The 25,609-nt window shown below is 44.4% G+C and overlaps 1 protein-coding gene across 1 annotated transcript in view; it reads right to left on the minus strand.

The window, feature by feature from the left end:
- ZFAT (zinc finger and AT-hook domain containing) overlaps nt 1–25,609 on the minus strand; it is a 226,156-nt gene that overhangs the window by 163,099 nt on the left and 37,448 nt on the right. Inside the window, exon 3 of the mRNA XM_025202075.1 lies at nt 20,620–20,722. The gene's annotated coding sequence lies outside the window, so the exon portion shown is untranslated. The remainder of the gene's footprint in view (nt 1–20,619; nt 20,723–25,609) is intronic.

Here is a 25,609-nt window from a genome sequence, read left to right on the forward strand (position 1 = left end):
GCTGGAGCGCGCAGCGCCCGCTCGCCCGGTGCCGAGGTGCAGCGCAGGCCTGCCTTAAACCCGGGCTGTTAACAGTGCTGGAGGAGAAACAAGTTTAAACTGCAAAACAACCCCACGTTTTACACGCACACGCACCCCTCTTGCACGGAGCCTGGGGATTTTCCCCAGGCCTCCATCCAGCGTTTAAAGGCGCACCCCTTAAAAGAAGTGCGACCGACACTGCTGGCAGCACCTCTGGGGGGTCGCCATTTGCTCTCCCCCTCGCTGCTGACACCACCGGTGGCGTGTGGGTGGTCGCCGATATCCGCTGGTCACCACCACCGTTGCCAGTGGCACCTGCGGGCGCTCATCGCCTGGCGACACCGCTGCAGCCGCCTGCGGGAGCTAGCTGCCACCACGCCACTGCTGCCTGCGGGTGGTTGCTGCGACCCCACAGCCTCCGGGGGCACGTACGGTTCGTGCCCTCAAGCATCTCTTTTCCCAACTGCATAGGCCTGGCCTCTTTAGTCTCTCCTCATACTGAACCCCTTTAAACAGCTAATCATCCTTCTTGTTCTTCTCTGGACCTTGTCTAGCTCCTCTATAGCCTTCCTGAGGTGTGGGGACCAGAACTGGGCACAGCATTCAAGGTGCGCGCGCCCCGTGGGTTTACAGAGGGGCACGAGGATACGTGCATTACTTTGCTGGAAGCAAATGCGTCTCCTGTCTGGAGACACTGACATCGAAAAAAGGTTGGTAGCAATGCTTGTTTTTCTTCAAACGCCCTGTGCCAATGACTGTTTTCTAGAAAAAACTATATTCCCTTGGTTTGATTATAACCTAAAAGTTACTTTTTGCACACTAAAGTTGGAGACATTTCCCTCCTGATTAGTCAAAAGATTGATTCACAGAAACATGATGGATGTGAACACGCTTGGGGGGGTCAGGAGGTTGCTTACTTTGGGAAAGGAGAAATTTAATTTTAGAACTGTTCATTGGAAGTCCATGGATTTAACTTCAAGTGATGGTCATTTTTCACACTTGGCCTGAGAGCTAACTAACACGAGGCAATGAACAGAGAGACCTACATGTGCAACTTCAAGCTGGATAGCAACCAGCTATAAAGGTAGTACACATTTCCCAGGTCTAATTTTATAGCTGGTTGGACTTTTTATGGTATGATAGGTACTTTGCATGTGTAGCTGGTCTCAGTTAATTGTGCAGCACCTGTCAGTCAGCCCTTCTGCAGCATGCTGAGCTGGGTCGGAGCAGCCCTGGGCTGGTAGGCTGACACTCAGGGCTCCCTGCCAACCGGGGCTGCTCCAACCTGGCTCAATGCGCTGCACTTTATAACAGCATGCCTTTATTTTTCACCAGCTGCCTGCCTCCTGCCTCCCTCCATCAGGGCGTGAGGCAGCCAATCACCTGCGCTGACCTCTGGCCCTGCAAGGCCCCTAACCACCTCCTTTTAAACCAAAGCAGCCCCATGCATTGGCTGCAGCAGCTGCAGAGTTCTCTGGAGGCCAAATCAGAAGCGGCCAGGGCTGAGGGGGGTGTTACACAGAAACCTGCGAGCTTGACCGTCCTGCCCCCGGGCCCAGGCAGCAGTACCAATGCCCAGCCCCATGGGCCAGGGCCAGAGCCATCTCCCCAGCCCACTGCAGTCTCTCCTGCCCCTCCTTGTGTGCCAGGCTGGACCAGCACTCAGAGCCTCTATGTTGAGAAGCAGGGCAGTGCTCTTGTCCTGGCGGAGGCATCCATACTTCACCGAGAGGCAAAGTGATGTGTCCATGGACCAGGACACAGTGCCTAGCAGATCCAGGGTGGATTTGGGTCTCTGCCACCCAGGGCTAGGAGCACTGTGTTCAGCTGTGCCCCGCTAGCCCTACTCTGCCCAAGAAGCTGGCAGGCAGCAGCTGTGCTGTGAATCTCCTGCTTCTGGAAAGGCGAATACCCAGTGCTCAGGCACCAGTGACAATGAGGGGGTGCTGCTGCTCAAACCCAAGCCTGCTCTAACTTGCAGGCACTCTGCCCATATGTTGAGGCCTGAATCTTTAATTAATTAAGCAGGGTCGTTAATCCCGATTAAGGATTAGCTCAGTGAAAGGATTTATGGTAAGGGCTTGCTCTCACCAGGTCTAAACTGTCAGCCTGGCTCTAACCTGGCGCTAGGTAATTAACTGATTAGCACAAATTGAAGACAATGGCACAACTGAGAGGTAATAACAATCAATGTATTAACAACAACAAAGTACAGGCAGTCATCGATTTACAACGTTTCGAGTTACAACGTTCCACACTTCCAACCTTTATAAATCGACACCCTGTTTCAACTTTATGACGTCAGTTTCGACTTTACAACACTTGATCCAATGCGGTGCCACGCCAGCGAACAAGTTCGCTGTGTCATTCATCTCCCTGGAGAACATCTGTCCAACTTTCCTTGGACACTTTCTTTAAGAAAGCAGACGAGACTCCAGAAAAAACCTGCAACCAAGACTCCTGAGAAGACTCCAGCCAAGAACCCTTCAAAAAGTCCAGCAAAGTCACCTCAAAGAAGTCCTTCCAAATCAATATGATTGCTATTTACGATATAAATACATTAATGTAGCTATATTACTCATCTATAATTGATCGAGTACAAAATTCTGGAGTATTTTTGGTGAAAATAGGGCATCGGACCTTGGTTCAGGAACCAATCCTCCATTTATAAAACATTGTTTCTCATGAGAAAATTGGTTCCGAGTTACAACGTTTCAGGAACCAATTGTGTCATAAGTCCGAGGACTGCTTGTATACGAACAAGAATCAATACCAATAACCAGAAAGCAATCCAACAATACAAACAGCACTGACAAAAGAGAGTCAATGGCTAGCTCCCTACACTGCCTGCCCTTGTTGTAAGCACCTCTCACAACACACTGGCAAGCTCCGGCCACCTGATCCAAGCAGGCAAGCCTTACAGTGCACTGTCCTCAGTCACGCCAGGCATTCCTCACTCAAACCTTCAACAACCGTTCGCCCAGGCTGCTCTAACATACGTGGTTGCTCACAGTCTCTCATCCCACGCACCCGGTCGCACCCAGCCTCAGGTGCAAACCCTCTTTATAGCCCGACTTGACTGACCCCTGTCAGTCATTCACACAGACAATCACATGCCCATGCACAAGACACTCATGCCCCTTCCGTGCGGCACTCAGCTATATGCATGGCCCTTGGCTGAGTTCTCAAAAGTAACTTTTATTCACCTCATGGACCTTCCCACCCTAGCAGAGTCATTACCACCCATGCTCCACTCTCAAAACTAGGTCAACTTCTCTCCAAAAGTGAGAAGTTCACCTCTTCTGCAACCCTCAGCTCTGTGTCTGGCCCCATGACAAACCCACTGAGCATGTGCAAGACCTAAATAGGCCAGGGGACACTGAGACTACACATAGTAGTAGTAGTGTAGTCAGTCTACACATGGGCGTACAGTCCAAGACCCAGGTTGTACGTGGTTAAAACCTGCGCCCCATGCTGGGGTCACAGGTGGGCCATAAAGTGTTTATAGCATGCTAGGGAAGGCCTCAGGGGAAAAAAAAAAAAAAAAAAGGCTGAGACCCCTTGGTCTTGGGCCAAAAATTGCACTGGTCAGCATTCGCAAAGTCACCTAAGTGCTACCAGTCCAAAACCAATGAGCTGCTCAAAGCTTGGGCTGAAGCTGAAACCCTAAAGTTAGATTTGTAAACAAAAGTAGGAGAACACCCATCTAGGTAGCAGGTCCTGATCTTGTATTTGTGATTGCAGCAAGCCCATGCCAGCTATCCTGTACCTGGATCGCTAAAGGCAGACCTCTGGAGGGACAATACAGGACACAAAAGACAGGTAGGGCAATGGGGAGGGAAATATGATAAAGGATAAATATGATAAAGGCTTTCGTTTAGTGGAAAGAAACAGTGTCAGCTGCTGGGGCGTGAGCTATCTAAGCAGCAGGCCAGGGTTAAGTCCTTAACTCCAGCAGAAGCTTCTTAGCCATGGATCTTGAACAGAGGAAAGCGTGTGCTTCCAGCCTCTCAGCCAGACTAGCTGCTAAAACAATGATATTTCACCTGGCCACCTACCTCAAGACTGAAAGTTTCACTGTGACATGCCGCCTAAGAGTTAAGCATTGCTAACACTGAGCAGAACAGTACCTCGAATGGTCTGAGCCTGAGTTACAGCTCTGATGCAGAAGGAAGGAAGGAAGGAAGGAGACAGTGAATAGACATTCAGATTTTTAATCTATGTTATATTAACTGTGTTCACACGCTGGATTAATTTTCTGAAAATATTCTAACAAAGAGGCTTAGTTTACTAAAATAGCCATTTATCACACATACAAAGCAAATGTCAAGTTTATAATTGGAAATATCTGAACTGGCAACATGAACCTAGTGCTAAATCAATTGGCAAGGGAGAAATACAAATCCTGTATGTGTGTGTTTTGGGTTGAACACTTATAACAAGTTGCTTTCAAATAAGCTAAAGAGGATTAATTTGGAAAAAAAGAAATAAAGGAAAGCGGGGAAAGGACAATTATTTACCCAGCTTTAGCGAGAGTAAAATCAGTCTCTATAATGTAAGCAAGGTTGAAAGAAGTGTTTGGGCCTCTTAATACACCTGTAGGTAAGGTGGGAAGCCATTTAAATCATTGCAAATAGTGCAGTTCATTTGCAAGATCCTACTGCTTTATATATTAAAAGCACTGCTTACAATGAATTGTGTCGGATATTTCTTTTCAGAACACCAAAGAGCCGTCATGTGCCTGGCTGTTAGCATCTAATTAAGTGTGGTTAGAGAGCCTGGGTGAAAGCAATTGATCAGCCAACCAGTGGCTTACACTGTCTGGCAGCCCCCTAAGCCACTTCCACCTATGCATCTGTTGCCTGCTACAAAGGTTTGCCAGCACATTAAGAGCTCCCATGTGGCAGCGGACTCCTCTCTTCTGCCAGCTGAGGGCACTTATATGCGGACTGTTTATGCTGTGGTGATTCCGGGACGATTTCATTGTCCAACATGGGTTGAGACAGGTTTGCAGGATTAGCTGACTTGGCCACCACACATCAGCTAACTTCTGATTGACAAATGTGCCCACCACATGTAGCTTAGGCTGCAGTGATACAAAAGCAAGCACTTAGGATGCTGCTGAATTTCCACAAGTCTGCTGGCTAAAAATATCGCTACCGGCTGTGAATGCAATCCAAAGGTGTTACCTTTAATTTAAAAAGCCATATTTAAGATAACGTAAATGATTCACAACAAATAGTCTGGACAGAATTCCAGGCTATGAATTCAGACATTAAATTATACCTTAGCCTACTGATCTTAATAGGAACTGCACTTCAATGACAGTGCAGCTGCTCATGCTAGAATACCTATACATATCCAATCTTGCCACAAGTAGATGTTCTGTTTGGTTTCCACTCCAGTGCTTATTGCATTAGTTCTGTTCTTAATCATTGTGAATATACTGCACACATTTTATTTTTAATGACTGTAGTATAGAATCCCTGTAGTCTCTCTCTAGCTGATTTCTGAACAAAAGAAAAGGTTGCATTATCTTTCCTAGAGATAAGCTGTATGGAATGATAGACTTTAAGAATTTTCTTCATATACTAAATGTATTAAATTACAAAATTGCAATCAAGGCAAAAACAGGAATTCATTTCAATATTAACTAGTGTAATAAAATATAGTTTTTCCTGTTATGTGAAAAAAATAATGGACATATAAATACTTCATTAATTTAAAAATAACTGTTTTATAAATTAAAACAGCATTACCACTCATGTTCCCTCACTAACAACAGCATTCATTCAGACAGAGGACTACCACAAGACAGAGGTATCCCCATAATCCTCCAAGAGAGGAATTAAATACTAGAAAGGCTTTGTGCTGGCTTTCTGAGTCGGGCTGTATTTTACCTCAAGTAAAGTGTATTTGCTCTTGACACCCAACTCAGGCTCTGTCACCAATTGGTGTAGAAAAACAAGTAACCAGTGTCTTTTTATTTTGATATTTCTGTGAAATGAAAGAGTGGTTATCGCTGCTGAACAAGTTCTTATCTCTTTGAACATCCGCTAGATATCTTATGAAACAGCCCATTCTGTATCTAATAACGAAGCTTCTGAAATGCATCCTGAGGAATATAGCTGTGAGACAGCATTGCTTATGAATACCCTGTTGTGGGGAGTTGTAACCAAAATATATAAATAGGAAAAATGATGCCTGTCACTTAAAGGGGTATTAGTAACTAGTACCTAATATACTGTTTCAATTTTAGAATCCTCCGTGATACTTGGACAACTTCCACCTTTAAAAAAAAAATATGAGCAATTAATTATTACTATTTTCTCTCTTCTGGAAGTGGGATTGTTTTCCTGACTACATTTGTGATATTCCATTTTTTAGTAAAATAGCTAGATTAGTATATATTTGACGCATCATGGAAAAGTATCTGGTGGAAGTTGTTCTATAGGTAAGGCTTAAAGGACCACAATTATTATTTAGTTTGCCTGACACTATAGGACCATTTTTTCAGTGGGTTATAACTTTGCCAAACTTTAAATATTTAAGAAGAAATTTCACATAGCGTTGGCTGCTTCAGGACTTTTTTATTTCCAATCAAAAAGAATTGACTATTTTTTTTAAAAGGAGGCTAAGGCAGGGGTTGTCAATTATTTGGGCCTGCAGACCACATAGGAAGTTTTGGGGAGCAGTCGTGAGCCAGGCCAGCACCCTTCCCCTCCCACGTTACAGCTCACTAAACCTCCCTATGTGGGATGGGGCTTCAGGCAGGTGGGGAGCTGGCATGAGAGTGGGCAGGCAGCAGCTTCAGCAGGGGCAGCTCCCCTGGAGCCCCTGCCACCACCAGTCCCGTCTCCATGCCACCCTTCTACCCTGAGGAGGGGCTGGAGCTGCTGCCCAGCTTCAGCATCAGTGGCCTGGGTGCAGAGGCAGCAGCAACTGGGCAGAAGCTGCTGCTGGGTGCCGGGGAAAAAACTGGCAGTGGCGAAGAGCCACAGGGTAGCCCTAGCATGGGCTCTGGGCAGCTGCAGCAAGAAGGGTCCCAGCAGTAGTAAGGGGGAGACAGCCATGCCTGCTGCTAAGTCCTGCTTTTTCCCAGTGCCCAGCAGCAGCTTCTGTACAGTTGCTGCTGCTCATCATGGGCAGATCTTCATCTCTCTCCCTCTCCCCTGCCTGAACCATCCCTCAGCTACAGCAAGCCCTGATCCACAATGTCCTGACTCCGTCCACAGCTTATACCAGCTCCTGTCCCGTGTACCCACCAGGAATCAAGGCATCTGCCTGTGTCTGCAGGTGACACTGCTACATCAACATGTCAGCTGCAGTCCCGGGCAACTGCCCTAATCCCCAGCGGGAGCCTGCCAGCAGTCCCCCCAGATGATGCTTCCGGCACATGGGGCGAGAGCTGCTGTAAGCTGTGGATGGGGCCAAGATGTGCCCACCCACCCAACATAATGCAACAGCTGGAGTTGCTGGCTCCCTAAGGGCTGGATCGCATGACTTTGCGGCCACCCATCCGTGGGCCAGATACAATCAATTGGATCTGGCCCATGGACCAGATTTTGCCCACCCCTGGACTAGGGGAAAATGTGTCAGTTTGTTATTTTGCCCATGCTGGAAATTATGGTGACCTTTCCTGTTCTAGCACCCCCATCTTTGGAGGTATTGAAGTTTTGCAAATGAGTTCCTGTTGTGTCAGGATTCCTAAATATCTGTACATTTCTCTTCATATGAAAGGGGAAAAAATTGAAACAATTCCTTTTCCATCAGCTGAAAATAGGGAAGAGAGCCAGCAGGATGGCATATGCTTTGTATGTCATCATCAGTGATTGCAACGTTTCATCTACCTCACCTGGGACCACAATGTAAATGCCTACTGTAAAGCCTCTGTAAGTTACTGCCAAGATTACTGAAGATACTTATTCTAACTGGATATCTAAACTGGTATACTAAAATTTCCAGTCTTGGTAGCCAAAATAAATACAGGATTTCTTGCCAAATTCTGGAGATTTTATGGGGACAATATGTTGGTTGTTTGAAATTGCAGTCTGCACCTGGGTATTACCAGAACAGATAATTGAGGGCATTCTACCTTACTTGAAACTCCTGTTTCTCAGGATTACTTTCACGCTCTGTACTGGTGAATCACCAGTTGCTGTCAATAAGAACCTGTCGGACAGCCAGACTACTATAAGAGATAAAATTTAAATTTTCACCTAGAATCATAGGGCTGGAAGGGACCTCAGAAGGTCATCTAGTGAAAGCCCTTGCTCAAGGCAGGGTCATCTTGTCTGAACTACTCCACAGAAGTACTGTACGTGTCTAACCGGTCCTTAAAAGCTTCCAAGGGCGGAAAATCCACAACCTTTCCAGGTGATCTCTTCCAGTTCCTGACCACCATTATGGCAAGAAAGTTCTTCCTAATATCCAACCTACCATATGTATTTGCATCCAGGACCACTTTAAATTTAAGGTAACTCCCCCATAATTAGATTCTATAAATGGAAAATTTTAAATGTGTTATAATTTTCAATGATAAAATCCATGTGGAAAATCTAATTTGTGGAAGGTCATCTTAAATTTGCCCTCCCACTGTTGTGGGAGGGAAAGCAGCATCTGAGGGTGAGAGGCTGAATCTTTCCTTTCTCCATGTTAATTGCGGGGGGAAAACACCTCATCATGGATTAGTAAATATGGTAAATTGCCCTTGTTGCAATGTAAGGCCCTTCCTACATGCCCCATCTCCTGCAGCTGTAAAGAATTCACATCACTTTCTAGCTATCCTTCAGGTATCCAGGTTTTCAATTCTCCTATGAAATATGAACTTTCATTTCTACCTAGAACTTTTACAGTCCTTTCTCCTATGCCTGAACAAGAGTGCTTGTGCCCAAAAGCTTGTAAATAATGATTTTTATTTTTTGCAAAAATCTACTTGGTTTAATAAAATATATCACCTCTACCATGAGTTATGATTCCTTTAACCAGCCTTCATGTATTTGAAGACTTATCAAATCTCCACTGAGTCTTCTATTGACTAAATAATCCAAGTTCTTCAAACCTCTTCTTGTAAATCATGGTGTTAAACTTTTAATCACTTTTCCTCTCTTCTGGACTCTTTCCAATTTGTTTACGTCTTTTTTGAAATATAGTGCCCAATACTAAACACAGAACTCCAGGTGAGGCCTCATCAGCACTCAGTAGTGAAGAAGAATCATTTCCCTTGTTTTATAAGCAACATTCCTGTTAAAACATCCCAGTATGGTATTATACAATTGGTACAATACAAGATCCTCACCTTCCATATGCTATTAGCTTTTTTGTAATTAGAGCACACTGTTGACTCATATTATTCAGCTCATGGTCTGCTCTAGTGCATGCTCTTCCTAGGACCAACCACAGTGAGTGTGAGAGTGCCCCCATCTCTGGGTCGTGGAGGAGAACACCACTGAACCCCTCCTTTTAGTTACAAATTCCATCAAGTCATGGCAGGCGAGTTGGGGGCCCAACCCAGGGAGCAGGGGGATACCCACAGTGCCAGCCAAGGGCACCACAAAAAGTTAGCTGGGCTGAGGGGAGCTCCCAGAAACCAGCAAAGGGTAAGACACTTGCACATAACCTATGCTGTCCCATCACTTTGCTCTGAATATTATAAATCTTGTAGTAAGAGGAAAAAAATTGTTTTGTTGGGTTTTTTGGGGGGTAGTAGGAGGGGAGAAAAGGACATTTTGAGTCACTACTTTCATTTGCTGTCAGGAGAATTCTGCAGTAAAAGTGCTTACAGGTATCAAACCCAGTTGGGCCTTTTGCGTTTAACGGTCAAAAATTGAGTTTGCAACCTAGGGATCCAGTCTAAGATTGGAAGGATTGAGTGATTCTACTTAGCATGCCAAGTTGTTACAGTGGCAAAGTGTATAAAATGTGGCATAAGAAGAGATTGAAAAACAAGCAGTAAGGTAATAAAATGTGCAGAAATGTGGGTGTTTAAATCAATATACAGGGTATGAACACACATATATTTGGAACCGTTTCAACAGGGAAATGTTTCAAAAGGGCAGCAGCTGCTATGTTCTAATAGTTACATGTGAACAAGCTACATATGGCACAAGACGGGATAAATCAAACGTGAGAAAGCAAGATTTCATCCAGTTTGCTCACTCTCCCAGAGTCTCTGATGACTTTAACAAGTGAGTGAAAGGGCAGGACTTGGCCAAATGTTTATTTTCAGGCATTTCTGAAGGCAAGTAGCCTTAATCTTTTAAAATAATCTTTTAAATACTGATCTCAAAAAATACCAGTGATAAAACTGTTGAAAAGTTTCTGCATTTCTTTACTATGTCAAGAGGATGACTTGGGATGAGGAAAGATTGATTTGCAGAAATAAGTACAATCATCTAAGTGACGACAATGATTTAGCAGCCTGAATAGAAATTTAAAAAGGAGATATTTAATAATGGAAAGATTTTTTTTTCTTGGCTTAGGTCCTTGAACCACAGTTAAATATAACACAATTTTTATCTTTATAAAGCAAACTTTTCCAACCTATAAGGATGTGTAATACCAATATACTAAAGACAATTCTTAGTGAGAAAAATGCATGAGAAAGAATTTGAAATTACATTTATAAAATTTTCAAGATATATATGACTGGGGGAAAATAACTTCCATTAGAAGATACTGCAGCATCCATGATCTAGTCTGATCTGGTTAAATCAGAAGAACATGGGAAGAATAATTTAAATTTAACGTATAAAATATATGCAAATAAAAATGTTAATGTAAAATAGAAAAAAAGTGGCTGGACATTAGTAATGCAAAAAGGAAGACCCCAGGCAGAAAAGATAAAAAATTAAAGATGAACATTCAGTTTGATGCTGCAGCTCAAAAAAACAAACACAGTCCAGGGCTGTATGAACAGAAGCATCACAATGGGATTTTCTTAATGTTTACATAATACTAGTTGTATCATTGCTGGAACAGTGTATTCAGAAGAATGTGGAAATACCATGTGAAGGTCTTAGAAAAAGTGCTAAGATAATAATGACTTCAAAAGGCATACTAATGGGAAAAGGCAGTAAATCAAATGCATGTAGCCTGAAAAATTGAAAAGTTTTCAGAGAGAAGGGAAATGTTACTTTGGCATATAACCACATAAATGGATATGATCAAGAAAGGGAGAAAGTGGCTCTATTATTTAGGAAAGATATGATTGGAAATAATAGACTTGAAATAAGAATTAAATCAGTTTTAAATCTCCAAACATAAAAAGTTTTACTAGAAGTCCAGCAAGTGTATAGAATCAGCTTGAAAAAGAGGTGGTGAAATGAAATTTTTTAGAAATCTTTAAATCATATGGGTATGTGCCTACTCGAAAGCAAAAGAAAAATCAAGTAATGGCCTTCTACAGGTTCTTACCAGCTTAAGCAACCCTGGGCATATCTGCATGAGATGTTTACTGTGGAGTAGACTAATTAGCTCCACAGTAAATGTCTTGCATTTAAATGTGTGGCCCTAATAGGCCACAGGAAACTAACTCTGCAAATACAAGTACTACCTGGCTGTGGAGTTAATTATTTTTGTGTGCAGCAGTGCATGTGTAGAAGCAGACACAGCTGGCTGGGGATGAGGGTGCTTCAGTGTGGGGGCTCCCTGCCAGCTGGGGATGCTGCGGTCCCCAGGTGCACATTCAAACAGCGCATCTGGGAGCAATAAACTCCAGTACAACAAGTGCTGGAGTTTATTGCTGCATGCTAACAGCACGTGTAGACATACCCCTTGTTGAACAAACTACTGCATCGAACTGTGCACTTAGTTCTTTGGTGTATATGCACAATTCTTACTTAAATCAAACTATGCCTGAGAATTATGATTGACCCCATTTGTCCTCAGAAAATGTCTCTCTCATTGTTTTGCATTCATATTCCTGACAAAGGAGTTCACAGCATGGGGCAGATACAATCCAGATCAAATAAAGACAGAAGGGAAATCTTGTGAACTAGATTATTTTTATACAGAACTATTTTTGCTTTGCTAGATAAGCACATGACAGAACCTGATTAACTGCTAAGGGCACAACTTGGTCATGTTATTCTTTAATTAACATCCTGTAAAATGTTCCTATGTAAAGTTGTAAGCCATCTCACATAGTTACAACGTATTTTATTCAGACATAGGCAATGTCTGATGGATTTTTTTTTTTTTGCTGTTTCTTTAAAATTATTGCATAAAACCAAGCCCTTTTAGCTTTTGCTTATTCCCACAGGTAGACTACATCTTCCCTTGCTCCGAACTTCAGGATCCTCCTAAAATACCATGGCACAAATGTCCACTCACAGCAACTAACACAGAGAGGAAAAGTTGTAGGAGTCTCTCTAGTTCTTACTTACCTCATTCTGGCACCAGGTGTGGGTATAGGAACATTTACCTCGTATCCAGAGAACATTTAAAAAAAATAACTGTGTTCCATTTATATTTTTGCACTTTCTCTGGTTCAGTTTTAGGCATCGTGTACATTACCAAACCCAAGGGACACAGAAAAGTCCTGCCCTTACCTGGTGTTTTCCATAACCCTGTCGGTAATGGGAGTTACATGAATGGATCAGCTGCCCAATGGTCTGCAAAAAGGTCAGCTCCCCAGCACATTGTTCTGATAGCTGGGAACCAATCAGAATTAATTGGAATTGGTTCCAGGCTAACTGGTACCTTTGATCTAGGCCTTCAGACCTATTCTTGGTTCCAGGCCTCAATCCTTTTCATGGACAAAGTGGGCTTTGTCTCTTTCAACATTCCTGAAAGTGGGGAAATGAAACAGTCTTTCGGTACCAAAGCCCTCTCCCGTCCTGTGGCAGCAACAAGGGCGTTCATTCCGTCATCTGAATGTCATGGTGGGGCACATCTGTGGGGAAAGATTTGGTCATTCTTTGTAGGATTTTTGCGAATAAGGAGTGTTATTCGAGTGAAGGCTTGCAGGGCTAGCTCCCCTCCTCCCTCTTTGGTATTTGCAAAAACAAACATCCATCGCTACAATTATATACATTGTTTTACTTCAGAAGTGTAATCCAGGACCAAAACTTAAAGAAAATGGGTTGTACAGAGTTTTGTATTTAGAATTTGGTTAATAATTATGTTGATAAAGGATGTGCCAGAGAAGAAGCCAGTTCACTCTTCCATAACTGAACTTAGTCTGCAGGCTTGACAGTGTGAGAGTAGTAAAAACTACACTCTGAAGAGGTGATTCCAAATATACAGTAGGAGCATATCACCTGTGCAAAAAACAGGAGCAGCTTCTTACTGGCACAACTGGCCCTAAAGAAATTGAACTAAAGGTTCAACATTAAACTATTTCAGCTTCTACGGTCTGTAAATGGGATGTCCTTCACTTTAAAGGAAGGAAACCTCGGAACTGTTATTATCAGCAATCCCTTGCAGTTGAGGATGATTGTCTTCCTTGACTGCCTTATTTGGGGGTCTGAAAATGGGTGACAAGGCCAGTCCAGGATCAACAGGTTCTACTGCAACTCAGACACGTTTCCGTGCCGGGTGGGTAGCTCGGGAATCCTGGTTCAATCTGCAACATGCTGTTTCTGCTATGCCCACTTCTCCATCTCCTGTTATCCATGTGAGGTTTCAAACCACTGAGATGCTTGCAGAAGACTCTTCCTTCCTTTGAGGTGGTCCTGGGCAATAGTCTCCTACAAGTTGATGTCATTACATTTTTTCAAGCTGGCCTTGAGGACGGCCTTGAAGTGCTTTCTTTGTCCTCCTCTTGAACTGACTGAGCCTTGAGTGAGCTGGGAGAATAAAATTTGCTTTGGGAAACTGGAGCTCGACATCTGAATGATGCGGCCAGCCCAGCAGAGTTGATGTTGGATGAGCATTGCTTCAATGTTTGTGGTGTTTGCTTGCTAGAAAATGCTAACATTGGTGCATCTGTCTTCCCATTATATTTGAAGGCTCTTCTGCAGGCAGCATTGATGGTACTGCCTTCAGTGACTTGAGACGTCTCCTATACGTTGTCCAAGTTGCAGCCCTGTTCAATAAGGTGGCGATCACAACTGCTTAATAAACCATGAGCCTGGTTTTGAATCTCACGTCATGATCTTTGAACACCTGTTTCCTCAGGCATCTGAAGGCTGCACTTGCATATCTGAGGCAATGCTGGATTTCTTCAGTAATGTCAGCCTTCTGCAAGAGATGGCTTCTAAGGTATGGGAAATGGTGTTCTCCAGAGTCTCACCATAAATCTGAATTGCTGGCACTGGGGACTGCTTATTAAGAACTTGTTAATGGAGGACTTTAGTCTTCTGAATGTTAAGTGTCAGTCCCATTTTCTTGTATGCCTTGGTAAAGACTTTGATGATTGCCTGAAGATCTACTTCTGAGTGAACATACACTACAGCACCATCAGCATACTGGAGCTTGATGATTGATGTCAGGGTAGTCTTGGCTTTGGCTCCAAGTCAGCTGAGATTAAACAGTTTACCATCCATTCTGTAGCATAGCTCCACTCCGACTGGAAGCTTGTTGGTGGTCATTTGTAGCCTCACAGTAAGGAATATTGAGAACAGTGTTGGAGCAATGACGCAGCCTTGCTTAACTCCTGTCAAACTCGAAAGGATCTGTGACAAATCTGTTACTGAGAACCACCACTACCTCACATACCTTCACAGAGCAGGCAAATGATGGTGATGAATTTTGGTGGGCATCCATAACTCAGAAGTGCTTCTTGGTTGACAGAGCTGAAGGCTTTAGTGAGGTCAAAGGAGGCCATATAGAGAGGTTTATGTTGTTCCCAGCATTTTTCTCCGAAGTTGGCAAGCAGTGAAGATTATGTCGGTTGTGCCTCTTGATGCCCTAAGCCCACATTGAGATTCCAGGAGAAGCTCTTCAGCAAGTGGAAGGAGATCGTTCAGGAGGATTCTTGCAATGATCTTCCCTGGGGTGGACAGCAAGGTGATCCCTCTGTAATTTCCAGAGTCAACCTACTGTATCTCCTTTCTTGAAGATTACAACATCATGGCGTCTCTGAAGTCATCTGGGATTTCCTCCTCATTCCAGATCCTTAAGATAAGGGCATGGAGCTGTGACATGAGCTCCTCACCCCGCTGCTTGAAGATTTAGGTGGGGATCCCGTCAGCTTCTGATGCCTTGTTGTTCTTCATCTGCTTGATGGTTTTCCTCACCTCATAGAGGGTTAGAGGGATTCTGAGATCATCTCTGACAAGGTGTTGTGGGATGGAGCGAAGAACACTCTCGTCAACAACAGCCTTGATTGAGAAAGTCTTCAAAATACTCCTTCCAAGGGGTATTGCTCTAACATAACTGAGCAATGATGAAAGACATCTATTCCATACTGTACCTGTTAACCTTTTGAAACAAGAGATTTGATAGCCATTGTAATTTTAATATAGTGGAGAGGATAATTAAAGCAAATCTTAATCAAATAAGTGTCTAAATCTTTTTTGAAAGCTATTTTTGCCCTCAGCTATATTTATGGTAGCAGGGTCTGTTGGTTTAACTTTATTAGGTTAAACCTCATTTAAACTACTGGATGTAACCATCACCACTATTCGTTTTAGACTGCAAAGACATCACCTTCTAAAATAAAGGCATACATGCGTCCACTCAGGATTCTGAAGTCTCTGGGAAGAGATACTTTGCTGGTATTGTTTGAGCAGGGAGTGTAGGAAAGAGGAGCAAAAAACAGAGAACAAAGTGAGACAACATTTGTATAAGCCGTTGGTAATGCAACCCTAGAAAAAGAGAGAGTGATTGAGGGACATTGTGTGAAAAGGTTGCTCTGATGTTTTATTCTTTACATTTCCAGGAAAACAGGACTTTGTACATTGTTTATAAATAAACATCATTTCATCCAGTTACATTCACCATTCGTTTTTCCCAGATAAGAGAATTTATAAGATCCCTAATTTTTTACTTGCCATTTGGGTCCAAAATGAGTGATTTGCTTTTTAGATAGTGTTAGATTTAGTTTAGTTAGCTGAACCATTTCATTATCTCAGGTATTGAAGTCTTGCTCCAGTTAGATGATACTTGGTCAATGCTTAAGAGCTTGGTGCTTTTTGATCTCATGCTTGTACAGAAGCTTTGATGTTTCACATGTGCATAATTTATTTAACTCAAATGGCAATCTTTCACATGCTTTAAAATGTCTCAGTACTATGTTAATTATTCACTTATGGCACATTTTTCTTCTAAGTAAGATATTTTTTATGATAAGAAGTATATACTGAAAATGGCATCACTGCCTTTTTTGTTTTAATCTGATACCACCATGTGTTATTACATCTTTCCACCATTTTTCATTCCACTCATTTGGGACAACAAATGAACCAGTCAGTTTCTGTTCCTGGTTCCCATGGTTTTACATAATTTTTTTTTGTTTCTAATGTTATGGGAATGTTTTAATCCAAACAAGACAGCTTTTTTCTAAAATTAAATTAACTCACAGTCCTTTCTGTATTTTCTAATCCTGTTTTTCCAATTTCTCTCTCCCAAACAAAAATCTAAATGTTGAGACAAAGTGACTTGTCAGTGTCCCTTTAAGATACTTGGAAGATGTGACAGGTGCTGCAATAATTAGTGTCAAAGACAAGGATGGCTAAAAGGAAAATAGGTGATGATTCTTTAGAGATGCACTTAATGTTCTTGGCCCTGCCCCTGTTTCCCGATATAATCAGCATCATGTTTTAAACTTGTCTTACCCCAATACAGACACATAACTCACACTAACATGGCTGCAGGAATTTAAAAAATGCCAATGTTGAAATACTTTGGCTCCATTGGCTGCGTCCAGACATGCACGGCCATGCGGTACATGGTGCCACAGCACCACACATCGCACATTCAGGCATTCCCCATGCTGCTAACTTGCAGCGCCGGGTGGGGTGGAGGGGCTGTTTGACCCTGGGAGATCTCAGGGACAAAAAAACCCACATGGAAAAAAAGCAGGGTTGCACATGTGGCAGCAGCATACGCTGCCCAAAACCAGAGCCAGACTCCCAGATACAGAAGTGCCGCAGCTGCAGCTTCCCCGGCCCCTAGGATCCCAAAGAAGGCTGCTGGGGCCAGCACAGTAGCTGTCCCCAGCCTCCCCTACCCCACCTGGGGTTAACCTGCTGCATGCCAGAGCATGTGTGACACAGGCATTCCCCAGGGACAAGTACCAGTGGCACAAGGTGTGCCACTGCAGCTTGTCCCGGGTGAACCAAACATCTGCACTCATCTGAACACAGCCATTGACTTCAAAAGGGAAAAGAATTTAGGCCAACATTAGAGCACTTTTTCATCCCAGCCTGTGTTTTATAGAGTCCTCGCCCTCCACTTAAGGAATGTCTGAGATTAGATTGCACCCAGCACTCTACTTACTGAAAGATGAAGAAGGAAATCATTTTAAACACTTCGTTTTTTATGGTGTACATTTCGAATCAATGCACCCCCTTGTTACTTTTATCTGCTATGTTTAATATTGGCTTCTGAGCTTAGTGCTTATACCCTGCTAATTACTATTTTATTGCCACAGAAAATTAACTGTTTACCAACCAATAACATTTTCTAATAGAAATGTGAATGCAACCATAGAGGAGCAGATACTAAATCCCATACAAACTTGTAAATATACAGAGACCTATTATAATTCTTACCAATTCAGAGCAGTAGAACATGGTGATACTGATTGAATTATCGAACAACAAATATTTCCTGTAGTTATGAGACAAAGATGATACAAATTCAGAGAGCATGGAGGTAAAGGCATCACTTAACATATTTCCAGCAAATAGATTCCAGTTCTCAGTGTATCAATATAAGCATTTCAGTCCTAAGTAACAACAGTCTATATTAATCACATTTCTGCTTGCAGGTTTATTCTATTTAATTGTATTAGAAAACTGTACATCATGTTTTTCTATTGCTGGGTGATGTCAGACATTATATAGCTGCAGGCAGTGGGACAGCGGAGCACTTTTGCCAATTTAAATAGATTATTTTCCTATTCTTTTAGTATTTTTTAATAGGCTCTTATATAATATAAAGAAACAATATAGAAATGGGAGGTAGATAAGCATTTGGATATCTATGGCTAACTGCGAACTCCACACAGTTGAAGACATCCAGACATACATAGGCCATTGTAAAGGTCATGCGTATATCCCTGCTGGTGCTTTTTTTCATAGATTTCATAGACATTAGGGCTGGAAGGGACCTCAGAAGATCATCGAGTTCAGCCCCCTGCCCCAGGGGCAGGAAGTGAGCACAGGTCATAGGATCCCAGCAAGATAAACATCCACATTTCTCTTGAAGGTGTTCAAAGTAGGTGCTTTAACCACCTCCGGCAGCAGTCTATTCCAAACCTTGGGGGCTCAGACAGTAAAGAAGTTCTTCCTTATGTCCAGCCTGAAATGGTCATGGAGGAGTTTGTGACCATTTGACCTTGTCATCCTTTGGGGCGCTCTGGGACACTCTGGTGAACAAACGTTCCCCCAGATCCTGGTGAGCACCTCTGATAAACTTATAGGCAGCCATCAGATCACCCGAGCCTGCATTTTTCCAGGCTGAATAGCCCCATGGCTCTCAGCCTCTCATCGTATGGTCTGTTTTCCTGACCTCTGATCATGCACGTAGCTCTCCTCTGCACTCTCTCAAGCTTCTTCACACCCTTTTTGAATTGAGGAGTCCAAAACTGGACGCGGTACTCCAGCTGTGGCCTCACCAAGGCCCAGTACAACGGAAGAACAATGTCCTGGGACTTACTTGAAAAGCATCTATGGATGCAAGCCAGCGTTTTGCTTGCTTTACTAGCCGCAGCATCACATTGAAGGCTCATGTTCATCTTGTGGTCAATCATGACCCCCAAAGTCCCTTTCATTCGTAGTGCAAGCCAGCGTAGCATTACCGAGCCTATAGGCATGCTGCAGGTTTTTCCTCCCAACGTGGAGAAACTTGCATTTTTCGGTGTTAAACACCAGCAGGTTCTTGTCCGCACATTTGCTGAGCCTGTCAAGGTCAGCCTGGATTGCCCTCCTGTCTTCAGGTGTGGATGCTTTACCCCAAAGTTCAGTGTCATCGGCAAACTTGGGGAGTCTGCATCTGATGCCAATGTCCACATCATTAATGAAAATGTTGAACAATACAGGCCCAAGGACACAGCCTTGGGGGACCCCACGGGTCACAGGGCACCATGACGATTGACTTCCATCAACCACCACCTTCTGGGTGTGACCACAGAGCCAATTCCCCAGCCAGCGGATCGTGGTGAAGCTGAGGCCGCAGTTGGCCATTTTTGCTAGGAGGTGATCATGGGATACCAGATCAAAGGCTTTTTTAAAGTCAAGATATACGACATCAATGTCTTGTCCCTTGTCCAGGTGATAGGTCACCTGGTCATAAAAGGAAATAAGATTGGCCAAGCAAGACATACCCGCAACAAACCCGTGCTGGCTATCCCTCAGGATGCTGCCATCAGCCAGTCTGTTAAGAATGGTCTCTTTGATAAACTTTTCTAAGACCTTCCCCAGGATAGAGGTCAGGCTGATGGGCCTGTAATTTGCCAGATCCACTTTCCTCCCTTGAAGATAGGCACCACATTGGCCTTCTTCCAGTCTTCAGACACTTCACCAGAGCTCCAGGAGTTCTCGAAGATCCATGCCAGGGGCTGAGCTGTGATGCTTGCCAGCTCCTTGAGTATCCTGGGGTGTAAACAGTCAGGGCTGGCTGACTTAAAGGTGTCCAGGCTCTCAAGGTGTTCCTTCACAAGGTCAGCATTGATGGAGGGTAAGGAATCACCCTCACCCAGGTGCTCCTGTCCTGTAATGGGCAGAGGCGCCCCTTGGCACTGGTGAAAAACCAATGCAAAGTACCCATTAAGCAAGTTGGCTTTTTCCTGGGCATCAGTTGTCAGTTGTCCCATCTTGTTTAGCAGGGGTCTGACGTTGCCCTTGCTTTTCCTCCGGCTCCCCACATATCTAAAAAAGGACTTGTTATTGTCCTTGATACTGTTGAGCCCCAGCTCAAGTCTGGGATCGTGCCCGGTATGCAAAAGCCAATAAAGATACCAGGGGTGAAAGTATAAAGATTTATTGCTAGCAATACAAGGTGCAAGCGGAATAATTTCACGTAACAAGCACACAGATTCTTAATTCTAAGCATCTTTTATACAGGAGTATTGGACCTTCATAAGCATTCTTGTTTGCTAATTGGTTATAAGGGAGTGACGCAAGGAGTTCTTTACTGAGCATGTCTCTATACCTGTGTTTTAGCTATGTATCTCATTTACATACATGTATGTTTCATTAGCATACCTTCTCCCCACCTAGGGGTGTGAATCTTAATATTTAAATCAGCTCTTTGCCCTACTCCACTAATTCTGTTTTTGTTTTCAAGTCTCCTTTATCTAAGACTGTCTTCTCCTTATCATTGCAATTGAGCATTAGTTACAGAACAGAGACTTTTGCTTGGGCTATGTGTAATGGTTTCTAGGTCAAACCTAACAGTCACAGCTGGAGATATTCCGAGCTGGAAATATGGAGAGCTGGAGATAGGTAGACATGGAGATATTCACAACGCAGGAGGTCCACTAGTTACCTGCAGAGCCAAGGGGGCTGCTGTGCCAAGGGAGCTGCTGTTCCCTTTTGCTGTCACTATCCGGCTTCTTGTCTCATTGTCCTTCTTTACTTGTCTGCCACACCTTGTTGAAACACATATATATAAAGAAAGAGAGAAAACAGAGGTTGGGAGGTGGTATTACAATCAGGATAGCCGTACTGGGAATATTCACAGGGCTCCTCCATTCCCTACCCCTTGTCCTGACCACATCTGTGATGTTCTGCGCATCCTGGTTTCTCCAGGTGCTCTCTCTCTCACCCCCTCTTCCTTGGCTCGGGCTGTTCTCACAGCCCAGCACTGCTAGCAAAGCTACCAGCTGTCGGTTGGTGGTCCTACTGTTGGGCTCTTATTTCTTTAGGGCCCCCACACACATCTGATCTGCTTGGCAGGAATCCTCACCACCTTAACAATAATCCTTTTTCTGGGTCCCGGGCTCCCTCAGAGCAGTTTGGGCAACACCCCAAGCCCTTCTTCCCAGCAACCGGCTTTTCCTGCATTTCTTCCCTCAGGGAAAGCCCCCCACCCCACCCTCCCTGTCAGTTCCTCTCACTGGTTTCGCCATTCTTCACCCCAAAGAGGATTTCAGTGTCACTTCCCAATGATCTGTGCACTCAGGGTTTCTTCTAGCTCTCTGGCCGGTTGAAGCTACAGCTCTGTGTGATCTCTGCTGTTCCAGGAGTCCCCTCCCTGGGCCCATGAGTCCTGGGGCTTGTGCCTCCTTTAACTTCTGGCTCCATCAGCAGAAGCCAATCTGCTCTGTTCTGCCCCGCACATGTTCTCCTGCCGGGGAGGGACTCAGTAGGGAACAGCTGTGTTCCCTGCAGCTTGTGTGGTCCCTCAGTGGCCCAGCCCCTGGTAATTTTCCCTTCCCCACCTCCAGCTAGCATGTCTATTTTCCCAGTAACAGGAACTGGAGTGGGTGCCCTGTTACAGCCATATAGAACCATTGCCAGAAGCTTTTCAGAGTCCTCTTGATGAAATGAAATATGATTTTTGTTAAGCCACAACAATGTGCCCATTCTTTCACAAAGCATGAATGCAAAGATAGAGTCTGTCCCAAAGTGATATTTAAAGTAGACATGGAGAAGACAAGATGCAGTGAGAGACTGTAGCAGGATTGAGCCCCAGAGGTGGCCGTGGTGCCCCCTGGTGACCTCATGACTCCTGCCTTGCTCTGATTTTCTGAATACCTTCTCTCTTTTACCCACTTGCCTGCCACACCTTGCTGTTATAATCTTATTAGGAAAAAGGGAGGCTGCCTAGAGTCCCAGAGCAAGCTCTCAAATGTTAGGTGGGCCCGCCTGGCCTGTCCATGACCCAGGGCACTAACTGCCTGAATGGGTAAGCTCATGGTCTCTGACCTCCCCTACAGCTACACCCATGCCTCACAGGTGTTACCAATCATCATGTAAGTCAGCACTTTTGATACTACCAGGCTACCTCAGGCCTCTGCTGCCTTGTTGGGGGCTCAGCCTTCCTGGCCTCCACCCCTCTGCTCTAGCTGATCCCTTTTTAGCCTGGACCCACTATACTGGGTCTGGCTTCTTGGGCTCCAGCACTAGTCTCAGCCTAGTGGGCTCTGGCTTGGCCCTTCCTGGGTACTGGGCCCCCTGTCCCTGTTTTGGGCTGAAAACTCTGCCTGGTCAATGCCTGTCCACACATTAAGCCTAGCCCCTGGCAAGTCTCAAAGCAATCACGTGCCCCTCAGGCACTGCTGGGACCTTGGTCCACCAGTATAAACCATAACAAAAGAGTTAGCTGACTGTCTGTAACCCAAAGCTGTAAGCATGCTGGCTACATAGTAAAGCACTTCTCATCCTGGGATTAACTCCTCATAAAATCTCAGCCCCTTAATCACAATCCCCATAGTCACTGGGTCTCGGTTCATGGCCCAAGCTACAGCCATCTCAGGGAAGAGCTCCTTTCCTGGGAGCCTGCCCAGCCGGACCTACTCCCTGGCTCAGGCTTTGAGCTTATATCTCTCAAGCCCCACCCTCGTCGGTCATGTGGCTCCCCAACCACACATAAGCGTCTCTGATTGGGCTTGCTGGCTGGCTAATCTGCCATGGTAGCTTCTTGCTGCCTGACTGGCCTGTTTTCCTTACTAGGGCTTGACTCAGCTGCCTATGGACTTGCCCTGTTTGCAGTTTACAGCTTTGCAACTGCTACTCCCCAGAACAGCCACAATCTGCGTAGCTACAAGTTTGCCTGAGGGTTGCCATGTGGTCTATTAGCAGCTGAATGTTAGCTACCTGCCTGCCTGGAGCCTGCTCAGATTACTGTAGATTCTCTTAAAGTAATTGGTGCTCTCTGGCTCCCTATTACACAGACCCAGTTGGGAGCAGGGAGTTCAGGCTCTCCGCAATATTTCTGGGTATGCTGTTCACCAACTCTATCATGCAAAATGTAGAGACTCCTGGCAGCAGTAACCTGAACTTAGATCTCCTTCCTCCAGTTGAGTATCCTAAACACTAGGCTAGAGAATTAGGCTCTCTCTTCCTTGTTTGCTTTCTTCCCCGTGAATTTTACACTTCTGACTTCTCAGAGGGTCAGCTTCAACAAAAGAATGGGCAGGATGTCTTGATGCAGACATTTCTGTAACTTGGTAGTTATAGGACTCTCTTGCAACAAGCAAGTTGTGAACTTGAATCCCTTTAGGCCAAGAAGGATAAGAACCCAGTATCCCACTTCCTGGGGAAGTGTTGTAACCACTAGGCCATTTTACAACTGGCAGATAGCAAAGCAGGAGCAGCACTATGATAGCAACCATAGTTGCTGTTCTTCATACTGAACTCATGGTTGTTTCTTGCATATTAATCATGCTTTAAGCAAATCTCTTAGATGGGGCCCCTCCTGGGACTAATATGCTGCTCTGCCTAATACCCTGAATCACAACAGAAGCTAAATTGGAGCTAGAGCCCGGCTGCTCACAGTTGGGGGCTTCCATATGCAGTCTGACTAGATACCAAGAGACCTTTGTGATCCAAAATGAAGGTGCTGGATGAACCCCAACTCTTTTTGCTGCTGCTGAGCGTGGGTTTTCCCCAGCATTTTTTTGGACAGAGTTGAAATTTAGGCATCTAACTCCCATCTTACATCCCTAAGATGTGACATATGCCCCCTCTCCCCCACTCCCCCACACCGCCATTATAAAATTAACTTATTCTAGGCATAGGAGAAAGCATTGGAGAAGGCACAGTGACAGGTGTGGCAGAAAGAAACAGACAACTCCACTATCACATTCCCACTGGGAAGGTTGCCACAATCTGAGGACTGAACAATGAGCTATTCACAGGACTGCATCAGAGGGAGGAAGGGAGAGCAGAACCAGTTGTGCAACTTTTGGATTGGCTACCAGCTAGTATAATAGGAATTTTAATAGCTATATAAATGCACACAGTGCAATTTTAGACGAGAAGATTAATGGGAAAGATTTTGATGGAGAAGTGTGTGACCTAGTCATTAGATCAGGAGTTGGCCTTTGGGAGACATGGGTTTTATTTCTGAGCTGTCACCCATTTGCAGTACGACTTGGGTAAATCATTGAAATCCTCTTTACCTCAGTTTCTGTATCTGCAAAACAGAACCCTACACATTTTCTAAAGCAATTTACTTCCTCAAATAATGGGCTAGAAAGTTACAAGTCATTATCCACATTCAATCTCTCTCATATTTGCATTTATAAAACATGCCTATCCCAGACTTTATGTATCTGTTCAAACAATCCTGTGGGCTTATTAAATAAAAAATGACTAATTCCTGTTTATCTTTCAGTCTCAATGGTTAAGAAAACTGCAGGTTTGCTCAGGGCTCAATACTGCAGTACCAAAATGAGATCCAGAGTTCAAAGAATAAAAATACTGAACTTTTTGCTCATCCACAGAGGTATAAAGAAGCGGTTCTCAACCCATGGGTCACAGGAGTGTATGGGTTGTGAACAAACTTAAAAAATGGATCAACAAACTTTAAAAACTGATTCTCCTTTAAAGGAGGAAAATGTGGGAAACCGTGGCTCCGTGGCTTTTCTCTTGCAGGCTGGTGGAGTTCCAGCCTGCAAGGGGATGCTTGGGGCTCCCCATTCCCCACACACATCCCACCATGCCCCACACTTCCACCCCCTGCCCCACACACTGGGGAGCTGGGGGTGGGGGCAGTGGGTCAGGAGTGAGGGGCACTGGGTTGAGACTGGCCATCGATGTTTATAAACGGGTACAAAAAAAGGTTGAGAACCACTGGTACGAAGTACTGTCTTATGCATCATGTCTCATCATCATCTTTCTGGAGAATAGACTCCTAGGAGATTACACATTACAGGTAGCAGGTGCTAATTCTGAGGAACGTTAGCCTGTGTTAAGGTTACACTAGTGCTCAGTTACACTTGGGGGCTAAGTACAGATGGTTAAAAAGCCTGAGGCTCAATCGATTCAATCTGCAGCCAAATGCCGGGCCACAAGCTGATGGGTGCTCCAGCTCAGCTCTCTGCTCAGCTGGAGCAGACAGCTTGGGCCAAGTCTAGCCTGCCAACCGTTCAAGGAGGGGAGGGTTTGCAGGCGAGGTGCAAAGCATCCCAGGATGCTGGGGAACTGTGAGTTAAACTTGCATCTGGCACAGATCTGGGACAGAAGTTCAATAAACTGATTTACGTTAAATCAGTTTAAGTCTAATAATACATACATCCAGGCTTAGCTTAAACCAGTTTCGGCCATTTTGAAAGCAGGTTATGTGCACTAAACTTCTGTTGTATTACAGATTTGAACCAGTTTCCAATCACTTATACTGATGTGTGTGTAATTTCCATCCCTAGCCCTGGGACAATTGAGGTTAATACCCTCTCTAATGTGTACTGCACAGGCCTGCTGCTGGAGGGCTGGCAAGCAGGGACATGGTTGGGGCTGCAAGTCTGCTCCATGCCTGCCCTGCTTGCCAGCTCCTTAGCCACAGTATAGGCTGTGGAGTAGTGGGGAAAGAG

Source organism: Alligator sinensis, unplaced genomic scaffold (assembly GCF_000455745.1).
Source record: "Alligator sinensis unplaced genomic scaffold, ASM45574v1 scaffold651_1, whole genome shotgun sequence".
Classification (NCBI taxonomy): Eukaryota; Metazoa; Chordata; order Crocodylia; family Alligatoridae; genus Alligator; species Alligator sinensis.